We start from the raw sequence: 8,115 nt of genomic DNA on the forward strand, positions 1-8,115 counted from the left end.
AAGTGGGCAGAGAGTGTGAAGGGACTAGACTGCCAACAGGTGCAGTGTCAGGAGGTTGTGGGGCAGGGAGATGGGGAAAAAAGGAGCGAAAAAAGAGAGGAGCGGGGTAGATGGTCAGATGCATTGACAGAGGGCTGCAAACGAAGAGGGTGGGAGATGAGATCGTGGAGGAGATGATAGGACAGAGGGAGTGGGAGCTCTTGAGGGGAGGGTGGGGGGACAGTATGTTAGAGTAAGTTGAGGCCAATACAGTTACAAGAGCGGATAATGTTTAGTCAAGATATTCCCATCTGCAGAGTTCAACAAAGCTGGTGGTGGAGGGGAATTGCCAGATGGCTCGGGTAATGAAGCAGCCACTGAAATGGAGAATATTACATTCAGCTGCATGTTGTTCCACAAAGTGGTCTACTTTGCTGTTGGCCACAGTTTGGCAGTGGCCTATCATTACCGTGGACAGGTGTTAGCAGCCATACCAATATAAAAAGCTGTGCAATGATTGCTAGTGACACGGCTGCTTTCCAGGTGACTGGCCCCTGATGGCCAGAGGGGCTCCAGAGTTGGTGGTTGGTGGTCAAGTGTGCACGAGGTGTGCTTGCTCCTTTGTGTGAAAGTTGTATATTTCTCTTTTGCTGATGGAGGCTGTGGCCAAAAGCTTTGTGTAAGTGTCTTTTAATTGTGCCTATCTGCAACTTAATGTGCATGTCATTTACCAGCTCTGCTGTCCGCCAGAATGAATGGCCACCACCAAACTGTGTCCAAGAGTAAAGTACACCACCTCGTGGCACAACATGCAATGTGCTTGATTTCAAAGGCTGCTTCCCTACACGAGCCATTTGGATCCTTCCCTCCACCACCAACTTTGTTGAACTCTGCAGATGGGAGTCATCCTGACTAAACATTACCTGCTCTCGTAACTATACCGGCCTCAACCTATGGTAACATACTATCCCCACACCCTGCACCCAACAGTGCCAATGCACCTGACCATCTACTGCGCTCCTCTCTTTTTTCCTCCTTTTTCCCTACCTCCGTGGCCTACAACCTCCTTACACTGTACCTGTTGGCACTCTAGTCCCTGCACACAAGACACCGGACAGTGTTTGTCTCTCTCCCCACCAGTACACTACTATACCTTCCCCTTCCCCACCCCCTCAAGATTGCTGCTTGCATCCCACACGATTGTTGCATTCTGGCCTGAGATGCTGTAGCTGGTGGTTGTCTGCACGAGGTGTGTTTGCTTGTGTGTATGAATGGTGTGTATTTCTCTTTTGCTGATGAAGGCTGTGACCAAAATCTTTGTGTAAACGTCTTTTAATTGTGCCAGTATGGAACATAACATGTCTCCTTTACGGTAAGTATCAATCTATCTTTACCTACACTGTTAAAATGTTCGTTCATCTTATACGTGTGTAGCAATGCAGTCTATCTCTGCTGCAGAGGCACTATAATCACATGCAGAAAGCATAATTTTTTATTTAAAAAGTGATACAACATCTCATCACACTGGACAAATGTGACGGCTGCCTGTGCTATTTTGATTTTGGGTGCTGTGGAGCAACCAGCTTGGGTAGAGATGTGGCAAGTCTTTGGCATTGTAGTAGTTGTACCAATCCCTCCATGTTTATGAAGGATCAGCTTGATCTTGAAATTCAAAGCTCATCTGGTTGTAGCACAGATATAACAGTTGTGAGCTGTAATTGGAAGCAGTAAGATTAGGAATAGGGTAAAAGAATAGGCTGTGAGTGGAACAGGCAACAAGGGTGCATACCTAGTTACAGGACACAAACACTCAGGTCCTAGAGGAAGGCTGGGGAAACCACTGAACAGCACTTGTTATTCAGCAATTCCTCCAAAAATTTATTAACCAACAAGAAATTCTTTTCCAAAACAGTAACCAGTACAACCATCAATATTTTCTTTTTTATTTAAAAGGAAAAAATGTTAAAGATCAAATCTTAAGATAAATTATTAAACTTCTAATGCTATATGTTACGCATTCTGGACAGTATTCACAATTTTAAAAGGATTACAACACATCACATACATTAAATATTAATAAAGTACAATTGAACTGCCTGACATCATCGAGGGACGAGCCCTCTGGCAGCATAACAGACACTAAGCGTAGAACTCTGTCCCCAGCCCCCCCCCCCCCCCCCTGCGCCACACACACACACACACACACACACACACACACCAATAACAAGGCAAGTTGAGCACTACAACATGTATAGCAAACATTATAACAGTGAAGTGGTAAAACGAAACTAAAGTCTTTGGCCAAGTTCTGAAAACAGATATAAACATGAGAGTAATAAAGAATCAAAAGTGATTTATGCTTTAAGTGTAAAATAAGTATCACCAAAATTTTGAAAAATGTTGAAGCCTCTTTCAGAAGTAGTATACACAACTCAAACTGTATCTTGACCCTTTTTATATAAATGATTCTTTATTAACTCAGTGGGCACATCAAGGGTTTTTAAATTCTTCTGCATCTACATCTATACTGTGCAAACCACTCTGAAGTACATGGCAGAGGGTACATGCCATTGTATCATTTATTAGGCTTTCTTCCTGTTCCATTCACATATTGAGCATAGAAAGAATGATTGTTTGGATGCCTCTGCATGTGCAGTAATTATTCTAATCTTATCCTTGTGATCCCTATGTGAGTGATATGTAGGGAGTATAGTATATTCCTAGAGTAATCGTTTAAAGCTGGTTCTTGAAACTTTGTTAATACAACTTCTCAGGACAGTTTACGTCTGTATTCAAGAGTCTGCTAGTTCAGTTCTCTCAGTATTTCTGTAACACTCTCCAATGAATTAAAGAAATCTGTGACTATTCATGCTGCCCTCTCTGTATACATTCAATATCCCCCGTTAGTCCTATCTGGTACAGGTCCCACACATTTGAGCAATATCCTAGGGTGGGTTGCACAAGTGCTTTGTAAGCAATCTTTTTAGTAGATTGATTGCACTTCCTTAGTATTCTACCAATAACCCGATGTCTACCACCTGCTTTACCCATGACTGAACCTATATGATCATTCCGTTTCATATCCCTACAAAGCATTACACCCAGGTTCTTGTGTTAGTTGGCCGATACCAACAGTGGCTCATTGATATTAAAGTCATAGGATACTATGTTTTTTTCGTTTTGTGAAGTGCAAAATTTTACATTTTTGAACGTTCAGAGCAAGTTGCAAATCTCTGCACCATGTTGAAATCTTATCAAGATCTGATTGAATATTTATGCAGCTTCTTTCAGATAGTACTTCATTATAGGTTACTGTACCATCTGCAAAAAGCCTTATTTTACTATTAATGATGTCTGCAAGGTCGTTAATATATAACATGAACAGCAAGTATGCCAACACACTCCCCTGGGGCATGTCTGAAGTTTCTTCTACATCTGACGGTGGTTCTCCTTCCAAGATAACATGCTGTGTCCTCCCTATGAAAAAGTTCTCAGTCCAGTCACAAATTTTACTTGATATCCCATATGATCATACTTTTGACAATAAGCACAGGTGCGGTACTGAGTCAAATGCTTTTTGGAAATCTTGAAACACTGCATGTACTTGATTGCCTTGATCCAAAGCTTTCAGCATGCCAATTGGGTTTCACATTATCAATGTTCTCTAAAACCATTTTGGTTAGCACTGAGGAGGTCATTCTGTTGAAGATATTTCATCATGTTTGAGCTCAGAATATGTTCTAAGATTCTTGCAGTCGTGTGTGACCTGTGTCTTTTTCCAAGAACTGGGTACAGTTTTTTGTTCAAGGGATCTATGATAGATTATAGTGAGTAGAGGGGGTCTAACTCAGCCACAATTTCAGTATAGAATCTGACAAGGATTCATCGAGTCCTGGAGCTTTGCTCAGTTTCAATGATTTCAGCTGTTTCTCAACACCACTTGCACTAATACTTATTTCATTCATCTTTTCAGTGATACAAGGATTAAATTGGAGCAATTCTCCTGGGTTTTCCTTTGAAAAGCAACATCTGAAAATGGAGTTAAGCATTTCAGCTTTTGCTTTGCTATCCTCAATTTTAGTTCCTGCCTCATTCGCTAGGGACTGAACATTAACTTTAGTGCCACTGACAGCCCTTACATACAACCAGAATTTCTCTGGATTTTGTGAAATGTCATTTCACAATATTCTGCTACAGTAGTCATTGAAGTCATCACACATTGCATTCTTGACAACCAAATGTGTTCCTTTCAGCATCTCTCTGTCTATAACCTTATCCTTTGTTTTACATCTGTTATGCAGTAATCACTGTTTCTTTAGAAGTATCTTTACAGTGACCGTACACCATGAAGTTTCCTCACATTATGAACTGTTCTACTGGGTACATATTTATACAGTGCATAGTCAACAATGAAATGTAAGCCAGAGTTCCTGTACATGCTCGTGACCTGTGCTGAAAGTTTCAAGTTCCTCATTGAGATATGACATTACTGATTTTTTATCTAGTTTACTGTCCATTGTACTTTGGTAATCATTACTACCACAACCGCACCATGGTCACTGATAGCAGTTTCGAAGTGGACATCCTCAAAGAGGTCAGGTCTGTTTGTTGCCATTAAATCCAATATATTTCCACCATAAGTAGGGTTCCTAACTCTCTGTTCTAGGTAGTTCTCAGAGAACACATTTAGTAAAGTTACACAGGATGTCTGTCACGTCCACCACTAACAAAACTGTAATTTTCCCAATTAATTGTTGGATGATTAAAGTCTCCACTGATGATTACAGTATGATTGGGGTACTTATGTACAAGTGAACTGAGATTTTCTCTGAAGTTTTTGGTTACATCAGGAGATGAGTCTGGTGGGCGATAGAAGAATCGAATTATAATTTTAAACTCACCTCTGATACTGAGTCTTTCCCAAACAATTTCATACGCAGCTTCAATTTCTATCCTGATGGATTTGAGTTTTTTGTCTACTGTGACTAGAGCGGGCATCATTTAACTTGGCAGGTGAGGACTGGATGCCCAGTAGCACTGCCAACCAGTAGGAGTCAGTCAGCCATAGCAAGCGTCTGATTTAATGTCGTTCTGTGCGGAGCTTGTTTACGACTGGTTGTAACATTGTGTATGGTGCTTTTTCAAAAGTTATTGCAAGGCATTGTGGTAATATGAGTGGCAACAGCAAATCTTACCCAGTATTACACAGGCAGGCAAGAGAAATAATATTTCGCATATCAGTTCTTTAGACGGGAGCTTGAAGCGGCAGCCACAGCTGACAAAAAAGCGTCGCCCACTGTTGCCAAGAGCCAAGAACGAACAGCTGAGGCATGTGGCATCAGTTTGAGAACTGTACAATGGATCGCCAGTGAAGCCAAAGCATCTATTAAATAGAATGAATCACCTACACTCCTGGAAATTGAAATAAGAACACCGTGAATTCATTGTCCCAGGAAGGGGAAACTTTATTGACACATTCCTGGGGTCAGATACATCACATGATCACACTGACAGAACCACAGGCACATAGCCACAGGCAACAGAGCACGCACAATGTCGGCACTAGTACAGTGTATATCCACCTTTCACAGCAATGCAGGCTGCTATTCTCCCATGGAGATGATCGTAGAGATGCTGGATGTAGTCCTGTGGAACTGCTTGCCATGCCATTTCCACCTGGCGCCTCAGTTGGACCAGCGTTCATGCTGGATGTGCAGACCACGTGAGACGACGCTTCATCCAGTCCCAAACATGCTCAATGGGGGACAGATCCGGAGATCGTGCTGGCCAGGGTAGTTGACTTACACCTTCTAGAGCACGTTGGGTGGCACGGGATACATGCGGACGTGCATTGTCCTGTTGGAACAGCAAGTTCCCTTGCCGGTCTAGGAATGGTAGAATGATGGGTTCGATGACGGTTTGGATGTACCGTGCACTATTCAGTGTCCCCTCGACGATCACCAGTGGTGTACGGCCAGTGTAGGAGATCGCTCCTCACACCATGATGCCGGGTGTTGGCCCTGTGTGCCTCGGTCGTATGCAGTCCTGATTGTGGCGCTCACCTGCACGGCGCCAAACACGCATACGACCATCATTGGCACCAAGGCAGAAGCGACTCTCATCGCTGAAGACGACACGTCTCCATTCGTCCCTCCATTCACGCCTGTCGTGACACCACTGGAGGCGGGCTGCACGATGTTGGGGCGTGAGCGGAAGATGGCCTAACGGTGTGCAGGACCGTAGCCCAGCTTCATGGAGACAGTTGCGAATGGTCCTCGCCGATACCCCAGGAGCAACAGTGTCCCTAATTTGCTGGGAAGTGGCGGTGCGGTCCCCTACGGCACTGCGTAGGATCCTACGGTCTTGGCGTGCATCCGTGCGTCGCTGCGGTCCGGTCCCAGGTCGACGGGCACGTGCACCTTCCGCCGACCACTGGCGACAACATCGATGTACTGTGGAGACCTCACGCCCCACGTGTTGAGCAATTCGGCGGTACGTCCACCCGGCCTCCCGCATGCCCACTATACGCCCTCGCTCAAAGTCCGTCAGCTGCACATACGGTTCACATCCACGCTGTCGCGGCATGCTACCAGTGTTAAAGACTGCGATGGAGCTCCGTATGCCATGGCAAACTGGCTGACACTGACGGCGGCAGAGCACAAATGCTGCGCAGCTAGCGCCATTCGACGGCCAACACCGCGGTTCCTGGTGTGTCCGCTGTGCCGTGCGTGTGATCATTGCTTGTACAGCCCTCTCGCAGTGTCCGGAGCAAGTATGGTGGGTCTGACACACCGGTGTCAATGTGTTCTTTTTTCCATTTCCAGGAGTGTATTTTTAAGTCACCTGGTAAGTGCCGAAATCGAAAGAAATTTGTAAGTGAGCTCGACGATTTCAGCAAGAATGTGTTACGGTGCAGAATATTTGACGTGTATAGCCAAGGTGAATATCCTATGTAGATAAATTATGTTCCTACATGAAAGAAGCCGAAAGTTTCAATGGCAGCAAATCTACCATGCTCAGAATATTAGGGGAGATGGGATTTAAATACAGAGAGAGCAATGACGGAAGAAAACTGCTCTTAGAGGTAAGTGGCATTGTAGCAGCAACAACTGTGTTCTTGAGAGAAATGTGTGGGATAAAACAAGCCGGAAAATCATGTATTTATTATCTCCATGAAACATATGTTCACCAGAACCATTCAAGACCAATGTGCTGGAAGACGAGTGACGATGTTGGTTGCCTGAAGGTTCCTGTGGGAAAAGGGAGACGCCTTGTGCTTCACGCTGGTTCTGCAGACACAAGCAGAGAGTAAATTAATATTTAAAGCATCGAAGATGAAGGAATCAGATGACTATCACTCTGAAATTACCTACGCTGTCTTCAAGTGGCAGTTTGTGCAACAGCTACTTCCGAATATGGCAGAGAATTCTGTTGTCATGGACAACGCAAGCGTGCGCTCTGTACAAATGAATAAGGCTCCTGCTTCAAATACCAGGAAGGATGAAATTATTTCATGGTTGTCATGTAATGGAATTCCTCACACAGCATCACAGACCAGGGCGGAGTTACTCATGCTCGTAAATACATACAAGCCTAAATACCGCACTTACGAGACAGATGAACTGGCAAGACAGTATGGTCACTGAGTAATCAGGTTACCATCATATCGCTGCTACTACAATCCTATTGAACTGCTATGGGCGCAAGTTAAAGCCCATATCTCAGAAAGAAACAGCACCCTCTGAATTGCTGACGTGAAAAGATTCACACATGAAGCAGTGGACAACGTAAGCATATTTGCATGGGCAAACTGCGTCAGACATTCGGAAACACCTCAGGAATAAGATTTTAAAAAGAAAATCGACAGAGACTCGGTGATGAAGGCTTTCATAATTTATTTTCATGATTCGGATTCATCTTTATCAGACAGCGAGGATGAAGATGATGTTTTGGGATATCTTTGACAGTACTGCAATGCTGTGGTAAGCATTTAAACATATATCATAAATCATAAGCTTATATTATGCAACTTGAGTCTAGATTTCCTGCCTGGTAAAGTTATTATAAAAAGATTTTAGTTTCTTACGCAATTTCGTTGTGGACTTTATTTAAAGCTTGTCTTCAGTGATTACACTC

Source organism: Schistocerca piceifrons, chromosome 9, assembly GCF_021461385.2.
Source record: "Schistocerca piceifrons isolate TAMUIC-IGC-003096 chromosome 9, iqSchPice1.1, whole genome shotgun sequence".
NCBI classification, from domain to species: Eukaryota; Metazoa; Arthropoda; class Insecta; order Orthoptera; family Acrididae; genus Schistocerca; species Schistocerca piceifrons.